The 16571-nt window shown below is 38.0% G+C and overlaps 1 protein-coding gene across 5 annotated transcripts in view; it reads right to left on the reverse strand.

Moving 5' to 3' along the window:
• AFF2 (AF4/FMR2 family member 2) overlaps positions 1–16571 on the reverse strand; it is a 340514-nt gene that overhangs the window by 255837 nt on the left and 68106 nt on the right. The gene's annotated exons all lie outside the window — the stretch shown is intronic.

A 16571-nucleotide genomic window follows, 5' to 3' on the forward strand; every position in this document is an offset into this window, starting at 1 on the left:
AATTCTACACACAAACACAGAAAAGGATCTAGCACCTCGGTGTAGCAATGGTGAGCGGCACTTATCTGTGTGTCAGCTTGCTTTGTGCACCTGCCAGACCTAGATGACAGGCTGAGAGACCACATTCACTTCTCCCCTGAATTACACTGAAGTACTTTGGTCTCTTGGCTCTGCAAACTACCTCCTGCTCCTCTGAGGGAAGAGATATAATTAAAACCCTGAAGGAGAAGGAAAAACAGCAAAGGAAAGAGGAAAGGAAAAGATGCATACTTCAACTTGCACTGACAACCTCTCATGTGACAAGCATTAAGGGACACTTTTGTGCTTTCAATCCGCATTTGATTTGTTACGAGGCTTTTGGCTCTGCTTTGTGTCAGTTAATTAGCTCCCGAACAGACAATCTGAACAGCAGATTTGGTGCATGCCCTGATGTTATCTGCAGTAAGCACAATCTCCCTGATAGACCCTGGCCACACATGCACACATCCACACACAGCCTGTATGCACAGATACTTACATACAAACACACATATTCCAGCTGTAACAAAGAACAGTTAATTCTTCTATCTCTGGCAAGAATGAATTAAATCTCCATAGAGCTCCACTGCACTTGGAAGATAACCAAATATCTACAACTTTTGCCTTTTTAGCTCAGCGTGATGTTGTATTGAAAGCTTCACACCGAGAGATATAATGAGGAATGAACTGCACAGTGATGAGGCTTTAACAGTGTATAAAGTCACTGATTTCTGAGTGAAACCACAATTACTAATTTGAAGCACCAGCTAATTAAAGCCACAGCTATGTATTTAGCCTCTTGTTATACCTACTGCAGTTTATAATTATGAGGACCTCTTTATCTACTCAATTAAAGTTCTTATGATTCAGGCAGGTTGTGTTTGAACCTGCAAACCCTGTGGAGAGCACAGGAAAGCATATGTCTCTTGCCTGATGACTCCACGTAGCCCTATACTTATACACTTGTTTTTCGTACAGGCAAGGAAAGCAAAAAAAAAAGAAAGACATGCTACAATGAGATTTCAAAATAAAAAATATGAATTAATAATTGGTTTAAGCAATTCAAAACTACTCAGACTTGGATTGAATAAGGCTTGATTATGGCTTGTAAACTGAATGCAAAGCCACCTACACAGGCTGAGCTGAATGATTTCCATCCACATTTTCTTTCTACAAATTAGAAGGCTGAAAACATGCCATGTTTTGTTTTATTTAATTTAATTGTTTATAACACCTCCTGATGTACTGACACCACTAACACCAAGCACAAGCTCCAGAACACTGTTATAATCAATGCCGTATTTTTGCAGAAGGTATAGTACTGTTTGCTGGTTTCCTAAGGGAGACAGAAGGGAAACTGCTGTAAGGACAGTCACTTTACTATTCTACACACGACCACATTGCTAATGTAACACTATAAATCACAAGCAGTTTGTTCTCTAAAAGGTGAAAGGGGGGATGAGTATCCCTTCCTTTTGTATCCTAAATCAAGATTATAATGCACAAATATGGGAGTAAGTGAATGCAAGCTGTTTCCCAAACTGGTACCCAAAGATGAGGCCAAGGCTGATTCCTTCTCTCCCCACAGCTTTGCTGGAGCAGGGTTAACTCAGAAATCCAGTCCAGGAGAAGTAAGAATAAACTATATTTATCCCTCTCATGGGGATCTTTCCAGAAATTTCTCTGGCAGCTTGACCCATAGACTGTGTTATGAATGGGTGGTGAGGTAATTGGTTCCTGCAATGATTTTGTGTGTTAAAGAGGTTTGTTCAGGTTAAAAGTTGTTTTGGTATGTGATTCTGTTCTTGTAGTTTGGTTTTGGACCCTTTTTGCTCTCCCTTCAATCCTGTCTTCTCTCATGCATGTTGCCACCAGACAACTCTGGTCACTAATGCTGTCAGAGATGTGGGGGAAGGGCATGTACACATGGCCCTTGCGTGATACAGGCAGGGATGGGCAATGCTCCTCGCTGGGAACTTGGCTTGGTAACACCTCACCTACAGCCAGGCTGTGAGAAGGTCTCCACCAAAGAACGTCGAAGGAAAGTCAACTGCTAGACTTTGGGAGGGGCCAAGCATATATAAGGAAACATTAAAATATGTATGATTGTTCATAAATATTCATGTGGCTGATGCAAATGCCCCCCTCCCTTCCCCCACGTGTAGAAAAGGCAGAACCACCATTTTGGCCTCAAGCCACACTCCCAGCGCTGCCCCTTTTGTTTTGTGTATTTTTATTTGGTTCTCAATAAAACTTTTATAAGTCATTCCCACTTGGGGTCTGAGTTATTTATAACAGACTGTGTGACTCTTCAGCAAGATCAGGTCATGGTGAAGTTATAAGCCCAGTCTCACGGATCTAGTCTAAGCAAGATTTTATATCCTGCATAAGCAATATTTGCCATGGAAGCACTCCCATCCCAGGACTGCCAGCATTCACTTCAGAAAGAATTATTAATCAGAGTTAGAGCTGCATTTTACAGCTTCCCAATGGTTTCCTTGGCCTGGGGCTCCAGGGTGAAATCCTGGGTACATTCAAATCAAACAATATGGCCACTGAACACTGAGATCACAGAGCACAGCACACACCACTTCCAACCCTTCACGTGAGGTTACAGCATTCTGTTATCTAAAAGCCAGCTCAGGTCACAAGCATGCCAAGTATTTAGAAAACCAAGTGAGGCACATCCTATCTGAGAAAAAGCAGCAAAGACCCTCAGACTACTAAGATATTCTTTATGACACATTACAAAAACGCAATTCAAAAACCATAAAAACAACATGGGCATAATTCAAAATGGCACAATCACTTTAAAAGACATTAACTTAAGCTAACACAGTGTTTATAATGTTAACATTAAGAGTTTGAAAGTACAGTATTTTCCAACACAACACAGTGAAGTATTTCTCTTTTATTGTGTTTATGAAAGATTTCTATTTCAGCCACCCAAGAGGTGTGTACAAAAACACACCTCAAGCCCTACATCCCCAACAATGTTTACAGACTACAAAACTGTGAGAATTCATGTTACAATACAAGCAAAACCCTAAGTAAATTGTTACCACTGCTTCAATTCAAATCCCACTCTCATATATTCTCTTGTGAGAACCAAAAAAAAAAAAAAGAACAAAATTAAAGCTGCATTTTGAACTCTCTACTGGCAGAGTCACAGGGAAGCCTTAAATGTACAAATATCTATGCAGAAGGAAGTGGATCATCCTGTCAGGTCCGTTACTTGGTTTATTTCTCTGCAAATGCACTTTTGCTATGAGAATACTTGACATGGCGCTGATTGTAGCTATGGGAAGTTAAATATTTTAAGATCATACACAGATTGTGGATAACAACTTATTTGGGTTCCATGTAACTCAAAGAGGGATGCTGATTAGATCTTAAGGCTGCAGAGCACTGAGAACCTAATGAGATGCTCTCCTGAAATTCTTAATGCAGCCACAATGCAATCTCTGAGACTTGCGTTTAATTTTTAGCTTAACTAATGTTCTGTGAAATACAGATATGTGATTAGTGGCGAAGGTGTCAGTGAAAACTTTAGTCAGATACTGTGAGGAACATCAGAGTTCAGTCTGTCTCATTAGTATGAGAAATACTTCATTACTCCGTTAAAACCAGAAGAGCAAGATATCACAATACGGACTTTCGTAAACATTTTATAAAAAGAGATACAGAAGAAAAAAGCTGTAGGCCACAATATTCACTATATCTGAGAGGGCAGTTCCCTAGAGAGAACTACTACATGACAATGCAGTTTAAATACGTGAGTTTTATTGTTTTGTTACCACTTATTAGATTAATAATTGAATTTGAATGGGGAAGCCTGTTCATAAATCTGAGAAGATGAGGAATGGTGAGCAGTAGAATAGTACAAGAGGATGTGAGACCACCAACCTACAAATTACCAGTGTAATAAGAAAGAATAGCAACTACAACTGTAATGTTGTGTTGGTATGTTCACACTGGGGCAGGCTACAAATGCATTTTGAATAACAGCATTTGATATTTAATGCTTTGCAATCAGAGCAGCACACATCCATTTGCCATTCTTCTCAACTACGGGCACCCTAAGGGACAGTGGTGAGCTGATGCCCTGTGCCAGGCCAGGTGCTCAGTCTGTGTGACTCTGCAGGGCACAGCAAGGATGGTAGGGCTGCACCTTTACCACCACGGCAGCCCATGATGGCTGCGGGGACAATCTGGCCCAATCCCCTGAGAACAGAGAAACAGAAGGAGGTTATATCGAGGCAAAAGATAACAGACGTGCACATAGGCTTTGGACTGGAAGCTAAAAATGTGGATTTGATGATAAGAGATGAAAGTTAGATGTGCTCTAGCTACAAAAAGGATAACTAGAAGGAGAATAAAATTTGGGCTACTGGAAAATACAGTGCAGTCATCTGTGGTGAAAGTGAGAGGATGTGGTGCAAAAGAACTGGTGGAAAAAGCAAAAAACATTTTAGGACAGACTGCAACAAAGTAAGAGGTTATAGGGAAGAGTTAAAGGAAAGCTGATGAAATGAGATCAACAGCTAAAGGCTGAGCCCTAGCGTTTTGGGTTTGTTTTCGAAGTTGTGCTAACTAAAGCCACAGAAGTCTCCCAAAGCACAGAAGACTGGGAAAGAGCCTGAAGGACTGGAGAAGGAGCAGAAGAAAGAAGTCAAGACCAGACAAGTTTGAAGTAGTCGTCTCTGTGATATTAAGAACAGCAGAAGAGAGAAAAATGATCAAACACCTCATGTTGCAGACGAATCATGAATGAAACAGAACACGGCTCTGTTGATTCAGTCAAAACAAAAGCCCAATAGGGAAAGAATCAATAAAAAAGCAGGAGCAGAGAGGCTTTATAGTGGTGGCAGAGTACATCCTCGAGGATAAATGAATGACATTCAAAAAAGCCAGCATTTATCCACAGTTTAAGGAAGAAGTAGTTGCTGTTCTCAATAGCATGTCTCAATTCACAAAAACTGCACACTACATCCAATCAAACATTTCCCTTTATTATTTCCACCTCTCCCTTAAAATATCAGATATACCTGAATGATGAAAGAAGTTCTCAAACCGAAATGCTTGTAATTTGTAGACGCAAGAAATAAACACAAACTTCTAAAACAAGACGTGGTGGATATGAAATTATACAAAATTTGAGAACTGAAAGTCCTTTCTCAAGGTTATTGTTTCATAGTTTTTACTTTGCCCACAAGTACTCAGGAAGCTGGAGAAGTAAACTCGGAAACTGGGCTTCCTCAAAAACTGACTTATATGCCTGCCCAAGATGTTAAACATCCAAGGTATTATACATCCCAAATCAAAACCTGCTCATGAGTATATTTAACTTGCAGGAGAAATCCAACTCAGGTCAATGAGGATGTCCCTCACTCTTCAAATACATACTTTGCCACACCTGTGCAATTCTTCTTCAATGTGACTTAAAAATATTAAGGCAAAAAGCATTTCACCTGGCAATCAAATTAGGTGAAAGATTACTTCTAACGAGTACATTGGAATGGGAATTCTCCTCTACATAACTCCAGTTTTATCTCACCATAACTCCACTGATTTCATGTAAAAGCAGAGTACCGCAGTTCTGTACAAAGGAAGAAAAACTGCCTTCTATGCAGATTCTCCTAGTATAAATGCTGGCATTTTAATGCATTTATTCAAAACAAAACAAAAAAAAAAAAAAAAAAGAAAAAAAAGAAAAAAAGAAAAAACAGTCTAAGGTCTTAAATTTCATTGCAGGTCATAAAATGTATTAAGTAAATGAGAGGAATTTCAAAATCTGATATTTAGGCAGAAATATGGCCAACTTAACGTATCTTCCCTGCTGATCTGAAGTCTTTGTTTCACTAACGATAAACAGTACAAGCACTACCACACTTAAAATAGCAAAATTCTTCTTCCTCTGTTTATCACCACTGAGCTTACATCTTTGCCCTGATAATTTTCCTACTTGACAGAGACAAATAAAGCCATAGCAAGAATAGCTTTACAAGTTCTTAGCATCTTTCATATTTAATGTTTACTTTAATGTTGTCTTCTTTTTAATAGCACGAATAGATACTGAGAATATCTAGCACAGAATGTATCTTTCACTGCACTTCAAGATATATTTTTTCTTTTAAAATACAGAATATTCTGTCTTTGATGTTCAACACTTCTGCAGAGAAACTCTTGAGATGGTCACTGGTTATCTATCCACATGAGCTAAATCTCTTCACAATTTGCATTAAAAACAATGCCATTCCTGTCGCAGATTTAATAGAGAATACAGAAGATTAAAGCCTCCAAAGAAAATAATGCCCAAGAGACCCCTGGGGGAATTATGGAAATGTAAGCTAAGGGTTTGGCTAGTATTTGTCATATTCCTCACTCTTTTTAGTTATTCCCACACATACCAAGAACCTAGAAAACACTATTTTTACCAGTTTTCCCCTCTTTTTAGTACCATGTGGCCCCAAACCTTTCCTGAACATGAATTTGGAAGGAACGATTCTGGGGGAATGGATGGCAGAGATAAGCTCCTGAAAAGTAAGCATATAAAGAATAGATGAGCTTTCAAAGGGGATCATTTATTGTTTCGTGTATCATAGCACATTGTCTTTCAATATGATTAGTTATCAGTCTGAGTTATCAAAAACTGGGATGAAATAAAGCGCTTACGCAGTTATGCTTCATTGATGTCAGCTAGGGGAGCATGAAAATCTCCATGAAGTTGGGTAATTGATGTGTAAATCAGAACTCAATCACTCTGTAATAGAAATGGTCCCACTGAAAGTATGGTTGTTGAACAGTCTTGCAGAAGGGTGGGGAAGAAAAGAGAAACAGAGTCAAGACTTATTTATTAAAAAATATAATAACTGGCAATTTACACAATTTTCTCTTCAAGGGAGAAGTGCTGTCAGAGACATTTAAATGCAAGCTACAGATCACTGTATTTGGGTACCCTTATTCAGCAATAATTAACTGTTTCTGTTTTATTAAAATGCTTGGGGACACTGTTATGGATATTTAAAAAGCAAATTAAATGAACATGTTCATCCTTTGAAAGGCAACACGTGTAAATGACATCAGCAATTGTAATTTGCTTAACAGTGTGTGTTCAAGGTATGTTTTGGAGTCCTATTACAGTCTTCTTGTCAGTTTAAATTTGCAGTATGAGAAACAAAAGCAAAACAGAAAGAAAAGAGGGAGGGGGAAAGGAGCCTAAAGAGAAAAACTGTTATAACCACATCTTCAGAAGGACATAAAAGACAGTCATTAGAACATCAGTCACATAAAATAGCTTTCCAACATGTGGTATTTCTAAGAATAAACATCTGATTCATAAAGAAAAGAGCTAGTTAAGATAACATTATGGGTTATTTTTGTTGTAATTTTTTTATTTAAATAAATGAATGCACATTAAGGTGTTGATACCAACTTTCCAGAAACACCTGGAATCCAGTATTCTAGTTATGATTTGCAGTAAACCACTGATAAACTCTGACAAACACACATAAATGTAAAATTAAAAAGCATTTTTGGCATTGAATGAATTACATTCAGGACACTAGAGCTGGATTAGGAAGCTTTATTAGATGGGTAATGTGCTGTGACTCTAAGGGAAGTGATTACTACAAGGGAGTTGAATAGGAAAGGAGGTTCAACCATAACTCTCAATTCCATTGCCTGAGTTTAACAAAATATATTTCTAAATGGTTTTTGATTTGGGGTTTTGCTGCTTGGTTGGGCTTTTGTTTGTTTGTTTGGGGTTTTTTGGGGGTTTTTTTGGGGGTTTTTTGGGGGTGTTTGTTGTTTTTTGGGGTTTTTTTCTTTTTTAAAATTTTGATCTGTCCTGTGATATGATGTTTCTACAAAATTAACTGAAGGCAATGAAGCCATGAAGCCTTTCCCAAAGTATGTACTGTGTTTCAGAGACAACTCTTAACGACTTCCTCGCTGCTTCACATGTCCATCAGCACCAGCACTCTGTGTATTAATGTACTAAGGGTGAATACAGTTGTGTTCAGTTGCATACTGTGCATTATTCTTCATAACATTAATAGCAAATGTGGCACAGTACTACTACAAAGGGTATATTTTACATGTAATACTCCCAAGACATAACACTAATTTGAATCAATAAAAACCTTCTGACAGTGCTCGTTACAGTCGGTTTTTCCTTTACCTGAACACCTCAAATTGTGAAACATTCCTTGGAAATGTCCATTTGTTTTTTGTACATGTACCGTTTTCAAAGATTAAAATGCATTTTAAAGTATAGAAACTCAAAATCTTTAACTTATCACTTAATGTGTACAGATTCTTACTCCTTAGCCGAAAAATATTTTGGAACTCTATTTCTGTCTTAATCTTTTCTCATTATTATAATATAATTTTTTTTAATACTGTCACTCAAAACTTCCTGGGGACCTGTAGTATGCTTCCTTAAAAATGAAGTCCACATGTTTCTATTTGCTTGAAACTTTGGCAATGATCTGCAAGAGATGTCAGAATAGACAGAAATAAATCTTGTCTTTTAGAAGAGTCACAAAGCAATCAATGATTAACACAACCTCTGGGTACAGATGAATCAGCAGAATCAACTGCTTGGGTATTTTATTGCAGAAATGCTCCTGTGTTCTCCTACAGCTCTAATAAATGCATTCATTTAATAATAGGCACCTCTGCTCCCTTGAGCATTTTCACATGCTGTGCAGCTCTTTAACCACATGTTCTTAAACTTAACATGTGCTGAAGAATACCACCACAGGAAAATTAAGAATTCAGTAGGATGATGATTTCATTCATCACTTTTAGACTGAGGGAGAAGTTCATGCAGGTCTTGGTGTGCAGTGCTGTTTCAGGCATACAGGCTGATTCAGACTGCAGTGCACAAAAAATAATACTGTAAGCCTAATATAATTTAATTGCTTGTTATTTAGGATATTGTCTGGCTAAAGAAATTATCATTTACATAAACTATTCTTCTCTCAATTGAAATCCTGTATAATTGACTCCATGTGTTTTGGTAGAACCAGAGGAAAGGAAAAAAATGATCGAATAAATGCAAGGTCCTCTCAATTTAATTTCAAGTTCACCTGCATCCTCTTTTCAATGCCATTGTGAAATATATTGCTCATCTTGGGCCCTACCAAGTTGCAGGAGATGCAATGATCTTGTAGCTTCATAAGGCTTTCATCAGGATGGAAAGAAGCTAGAACATTTCAAACTCCGAATTTTCAGCCTTCTTCCACCAGACCTTAAAAAGCCTCACAGAAACATGGTGCCTGTTACACACAGCTTGGAAGAGAATAATAATATTATATGCTTATTTTTCCTAACTATATTCAGAATCAGCAGGTCAATGGATTATCATCATCCTTGGTTTCTATTGAGGAAGATAATCTATAACAAATACTGTTCATGCCTTCAGCAAACATATAATGTTTATTCCTCATTTATAAACACAGCATTAAGTATGACAAAATAATTTAACCAAACCAGCACAAAGTTCATCAGCCTTGCTGGGGTTTACATCCTCTCTAAGGGCATAGTTCAACTTCAACTGATGCTACTGGCAATTTTCCCAGTGAATTCAAGGAGTGCTGAATGGGACCAAGCCATTTAATAATGACAAAAAGCCCAGGTCTCAAAACACAGCCAGCTCTAAGCCACAGTAACTTCTTCCTGTAAACTAGATTTTCTGTTATATTCCTCATGCTGAACAAAGGTCTTTTTAATCCAGTGTCAGGATTTTAAAACTCCTAAGTACAAATCAGCACATACCAGGGCTACAGAATGTCTATGGTCATTACTTAAAACCAGTATTGACTGAAGAGATTTCCTAGTTGACAAAGGTAAATAAAACATACAAACGTCTTTTAAAAAGCAAAAAGAAATCAAGTGAGATACCAAGTAAGTTTCCTAATCTACCCTACAGGCCATTATCACCTTGAGCTAAAGACCTCTTATATATACATGTACATATTTATTTTGTTTTAGTGGTATCACAGATTGTACACGTGAAACCTGAACCAGCTGATTGGGGAATAATTAAATTTTCCTCTATATCACAGTGAGCACTGACAGACATTCACCCACCAGGCAGCAGATCACAGACCCTGTCAGAGAGAAAAAGTAAACCTAATGTAACATGTTCCCTGAAAAAAACACCATCCTTAAATTTAGCTTGACAAGGGAATGCTGTGCAATTAGGGATATAGAATGTAGGTGCTACACAGGTTTGAAATACGCTCTGGGAGTGTAAAGCAAAAAATGAGCACTTAATATTGTAAAATACTTCTTCAGACAGAGTAAGATCACAACAAAAATGTTATTTAGACTGGTTAAAACTACAAACTCATGTCTGAAATTACTTGAATTTTTAAGGTGGGTGTGATGCAAATTATTATCCCAGTACTGCAGTTCCCCAGAGCCAAACAGAAACTGTATCTGTCTCTGCAATTATGTTTTGAATGTGTTTGAAACCTCACATCTATAACTGACTTCATGAATGACGGAAATATCACAATGAAGAAAACAAGGCCACTTAAGGCCAAACTCCCAGGAGGAGGTGAGGCCAAACCTCTGTTTAACCCTTGCTGCCTCTGACAGCAGTCGACAGCTCCCAGGCCCAGTGAATCCCCCGGGAACAGGGAAACGCAGTCTCCAAAATACTGCCACTGCCCTGAGAAAATATGGGCACATGAAGCTGTGTGTTAAGTACAAAGGAGCAGGTGTATTTATATTTAGCACTGACACTACAGGCAAACAGAAAGGAGCTCCTGTCCTCTTTGGAGCACCTCAGGTGCACATTCTGCAGCACTGGTGATGATAACATAGCACTTTCAAGACCAGACACATGGGTTACTGCATCCTGAATAACAGTCGTTTGCACTCCAGAAACCTATTTCTGTCCCTTCTGCTATCAATCAGCAAATGATTATCACTTATTTTCACAACATGAATACAATGTGAGACTTAACAAAAGTGCATCCTTTTTAAATTCTCTACCATCAACCATTTGTCTAATAGAAATATATTATACTATGTAACATGCACAGATTAAAATGCAATGTAAGTTGAATCATATTCATTGGAGGCTAGCCAACTCCAGCACACTTTAGCATTTAATAATAAAATAGTCTAGTGTAAAAATATGTAAACTAGCTACCATCCTGCTTTAATATTCACTTAACATGAGAAGAAAGCTAATGCAATTTTGTTTAAATATTAAACATTACATTTCTTCTTTTGATTATTAAAGTATTATAAAAGTTAAATGAAAACGTGTTTGCAACCTCCTTCCTCTGAAGTCTTACAGGCCACTGTTATCACTAATATTTTGTCCCTCTAGCTGGATTCTTTGGGGATCTTAAAGCACTTTAGGAATCAGATCTATCCATGCCCAATTACACCTACGGGATGGAGCAACTACAAGGTGATGACAGTCATTCAAGAAAAGATGGCTAAGGAAAGAAAAACTGAGGAGTCCCAGCTCCTAGACATTAAACTTTACCCTAATACCAGCTGTAGCTTGCAACCCTTCATCCACCTTTGAGCTCTGAGATGATAACCACCAAGTTCAAATTTATGACTATCTAACATCACCACATAGCAAGGAGGAATTATCTTTATGTGCCTTTCCAGAGCACTGGGTCATACACCACGAGACAAGTTTTCACCTGCTGAATGTCACTGGAAGAGGTCAGAAAGGATGTTCTTATTACATTTGCTGGAAGGATGGAGTATATCAAATGATTTAATTTTGTGTAGTGCCGCACTTACTTTGACAAACTGATACTGCGCAGGGCATAATGTCATTAGGTGATTAAAGTACAATAGCACTCAGCTTCCCACCTTCTTTCATAACAAGAGCCTGCAAGAGCTACTACAGCAGTCTCAGGATTGGCCAAAGTTGTGGTTGTAGAGGCAATACAGGCCCAGGACCACAGGACAACAAACTCCTCCTCTAAGCAGGAACTCCCATCCTGGCAGCAACCAGAAATAACCTTAGTAGTCCTCCTGAGAGGTCCCACCTTCCCCTTGGGCTCTTGCAGCACTTTCAGCCCTGGCAAGAGCCCAAACCCATGTGTGACCTTCAAGGGTCCTATGCCCAGCCCTCTGATCCCAGTAGCAAAAGGACTCCAAGTTCAGCAGTATTGACAGCAAAGTAGCATAATCATAAGGATATGATGTTCTCCACATTTCAGCTTCTTTTGCCTTTGAAAATCACAAATGTTGATTTCTCCTCATTATGGCAAGTGTATTAAAACCTCAGAGCCCATGGTAGGAAATGTGTGTTTTGCCACATACGCCCTTTAAATATCTGTTTTCTTTCACACAATTATCTAATGGGGTTTGAATAAAATAAAATCTGCACACCACCATGTGGAAATTAATTTTAAAGAATTGTTTGTCAATTTAATTTCACTGATAGTAACAGACAGATTTATGAGGCAATGAACTAAATATTTGGTTTTTTTACATTTCAATTCATTATAGTAAAGTAACAATTTTCCACTTGAAAGTCTTGCACTGCTACACTGAAAGCTTAAAAAAAAGTATGTATTTCTGTTGGTCTAGGAAGGATTCTCTCATTTTCACAATGTGGATTATTCTCCTCACATTAACTTAACATATTGTATATGTAATTCAACCACTCTCATTTCTATATTACCATAGAACCTGTCATTCTTTAAATGCCAGTTTCAAGCAACCAGACATAAATAAAGAATAATTAATTACAGCTCTAAAGCCAGTGTAACATCTGCTTAAGAAAACAATCCTACAGAGTGGATTTTATAGCCACACAACACCCACCTTTGGTTCAGACTCCCGAGAGACAAAACCAAGGGTGCCGACAGATGCAGCCTGACCCTGAGCCATGATGCCAACATCAGACCACGAGCCCTGACAGAGCCAAGGGAATGAGCAGAATGAACTGAGCCTAACATGAAGTTAAACACCAAGTAAAAAGTTCACCCTTTCCTCTAAGGGGTATGTATAGCCCCATTTCACATCACCTTTACTTATTCTGATAATTTAAACATCTGAATTAATGATTCCAGTTTCAAGGAGGTCATCTGGCCATGGCCATGGGGATCTCTTTATCACTGCTGGCCAGATACTAAACACATTAAGGAGCAGTCATAAGACAGAACTACAGCTTTATGTTCTCTTAACTGGTATTGTACCAATCAGGAGAAATATACTGTATAAATATAAAAGCATCTGCTCATATGGCTCTTTGGATTTTTTTCTCCTCTGTGTCAGTGTTTCACTACCTGAACAGAAATAGTCTTGGTCCCTCTATATCTCAGTTGCCCTTATGGAGAGCAAGATGTGTCAATTCTTACTGATCTCATGGGTTTCTGCCAGTTCAGTTCATAAAAGGTAAAGCCTTTTGTGGAAACTCTACCAACTACCTTCCCCAGTTCTGCACAGATTCTGGGTAAGCATTTTTCTGAATAAAACACAACTTACTTTTCAAAAATCATCCTATTAATTCACTGGATTACAACACAATCACATCAGAGTATTAGTCTCAATAGGATTTTTTGCTCAGAACTGATCTAGAAGATTTAACATTTTACAGGCCTCCATCTCTTAATGCTGACAGAAATCATCAGGCAAAGGGAGAAACTGGGACTGTGTGTCACACCAATCGATGGAAACCAACCCTAGAAAATATCAGAAAAATCCCCCAGTTTTTTCTATTGTTAATATTTACAAATTTGGCAACAAAGGCTCTCCTGGCAGCCACTAGTTCAAAACAATATGCAAACACTAGTTAGGCAGTTTACTGCCATTAGCAACATGCACTGAGAAATCGAGGCATGCAGAAATTAAAGGACTTGTTCATGGCCATAGGATGCATCAATGGCAGCTGCAGGATTGGAACCACTTCCCCTTGCCCATGTCTTAGTCCTAGTATCTGCAGCTCAATTAACCTCCCTTTTCAACAATAAGGAGCTACTATTACAGCAACTCTATTTGCAGTACCTGGCAGAAAACATACCCCCCACTTTTCATGTTGCAAGGGCTTAAGCATAAACTCAATGTCACCATAAATACTCAGTTTATAGTAATTTTCACTTTTTAGTTGCATTATCACTGACAGCAAAGTAACACCTCAATTTTAGGACTCAGGAGGCTAATAAATATCAAATTAATAAAATACTAGCAAATGCAAAATACTCCAAGTGGCTAGTAGAGAAACATTAATTCTCGATAAATGGTCCATACATTATTATTATTTGTCAAGTTTTTAAGCACTGCTTAGTATGTCATCAATCTACCAGATTAAAACAGATTAAATAAATGTCAGCACAGTATTTGAGGTTCGTTAAAAATGCAGATAACAAATTGGTAGTGCTCTTTATCTTTTTCACTTAAAAAAAAAGAACAAAAGTATTAAAAAGAAAAAAAAATCAGTAAATCAGTGATCTGAGTACAGGGCATTTTCTGGAGACTAATGATGGGCTGGGATAGATTGCCCTCACTTCTACTTTAGGTTTATCAATTCCTGCCACACAATCATTAATTCCACAGGAAATGCCTTTTGCTTCAGTAACTTTTGCTTAAATAGATCACCAGTGAGAGAAAAAAAAGTCATGCCACTAGAAATTAACTACTGTAGAGTCTCTGAGCTGCACCTGCCATAATTTGCACATAAAGATTTTACAGGTGACTTGCAAAGGCCATTTTAATTGTATTTCCAACTCCTCCTTTTTTACCCTTAGCATGATAATAAAAGGAGCCAGTGGGCAGATTTGTGATGCTTCCAGTAAGTTTGTTGAGAACGTCCGGAAATGTTAAGATGTTTTGTTGAGTGATCATCCATTAAAAGGTGCAGGATACTGAACCTTAATTAAGAGTTTATTTCTATCAGTGACTATTTCTGAGAGACAAAACAGCATTAGGTCCCTTAACTGGAAGGGAGGGTAAAGATGGGAGAGAAAGAGAAAACAAGGTTTCAACCCCTACTCGAATAGGAAAACAACTCCTAAAAGAGCATACAACCAACTCATTAATCTGTTTGCAAGACATGTTTAATACCAAGATGTTGTGGAGAGGACCTGTATCACTCAAGTTTCATTATCATTACAGAATATAGCAGAATGTCTCACAAGTTTATTATCATAAATAATTAAAACAAAACTATCCTTACGGTACAACATAAATGAACAAAGTAAATTATAGGGTGCATTTGTTCCATGTTTTATAGTTGTTTCCTGGCTTCCTACATCAGAAAATTCTCGAATTTGCAATCACTCTCCTGCTCATTAGTCCAAATCAAGAAAATTTTGCTGCAGCTGGCTCAAATGACTTGTTCTGTCAAAAACAGGACCATAAGTGCTCTCTACTAGTTGCATATCCAACATATATTTTTTGTGAAAAATCAGAGTATGTGATGTGTAAAATGTTAAAAGAAAATCAAGGCATAGGATTGATTGCTGAGAACAGAAAAGAGAGAAAAAGAAATTCTACCTCTAAAATTAACTGTCTGACTTCTAATTACAAAAATGTGCTAAGGTATAGATGCAACTATTAAATCATCACAATAAGCACGCTAACAGTTTGTTCTCCTAAGCTTGAAAATGTTGGGGACACACGCAGTCTTTGAAGTTTTGCTTTGTTCCTTTGACTTATTTTATGCAGGTCAAAGATCACCATCGCTGCACATATCTGTCACTGAAGGATAGTAACACTGCAACTTAGTTTGGAATCAGGCTAGGCTGGCGTGTTAAACCAACAATAGACACATCAATCTTGCTGCTCCTGAAGACTGCAAGTTCAGCGCCGGGAGAACCTCAACTAATGATAGTTACTGGTTCCTGCATCTTGATACACCAGGTTAAGTCTCTCCTTTTGAGCAGTCTGTCCTCACAGACAAGCAAAACATGCCAGGAAAGCAAATTATCCCGTTAATCCAGCAAACACTGACAGAATCTTACTGGAAAGCAGCAGGATTGCAGGGAAGCATGCAGAGACCTGTGGCAGCAAAAAAGAACTTTCCAGGGAAGACTAAGAAACAGAACCGTCATCAGCTGTTGAGTAATAATCATAATTTGTGAGAAGTGGAAATAGTATTATTATTTGTGCAGTAGCATACAATATGAAATACTGGAGTCTCTGCTGTCTGCCAACTACCTGATCAGCACCAGCCAACAGGCAGGTCGGAATACAATCCCTCACTCATCAACTGGAAGTAAATTTTCTAATCTACTACTTGACCATTATAACGAGCAGTACAGTTTTTATTTTTACCAGCAGGCAATATGAATATATAATGCATTTACCTGCCAGTCCTTCACATACAGCAAGTCCAATTAAATAAATCTAAGAGGATTTGGTATCTGATGAAATTCTAGTCTCTGTTTTACACTTACAAATAAATTAGCTCAATGGATGCCTGTAACAAAAAGCAACCATAATCCCACAATGAAACTCGCCTGCCATGCTAAACAGAAAAATTTTATACGTTAAGGCAATGGCATTTCTTCGTGCCAAGTGCAAGGGGAGGAGAAGTGATGTTCAGTGTTCAGTGTTCA

This window comes from Catharus ustulatus, chromosome 14 (assembly GCF_009819885.2).
Source record: "Catharus ustulatus isolate bCatUst1 chromosome 14, bCatUst1.pri.v2, whole genome shotgun sequence".
Taxonomy (NCBI): Eukaryota; Metazoa; Chordata; class Aves; order Passeriformes; family Turdidae; genus Catharus; species Catharus ustulatus.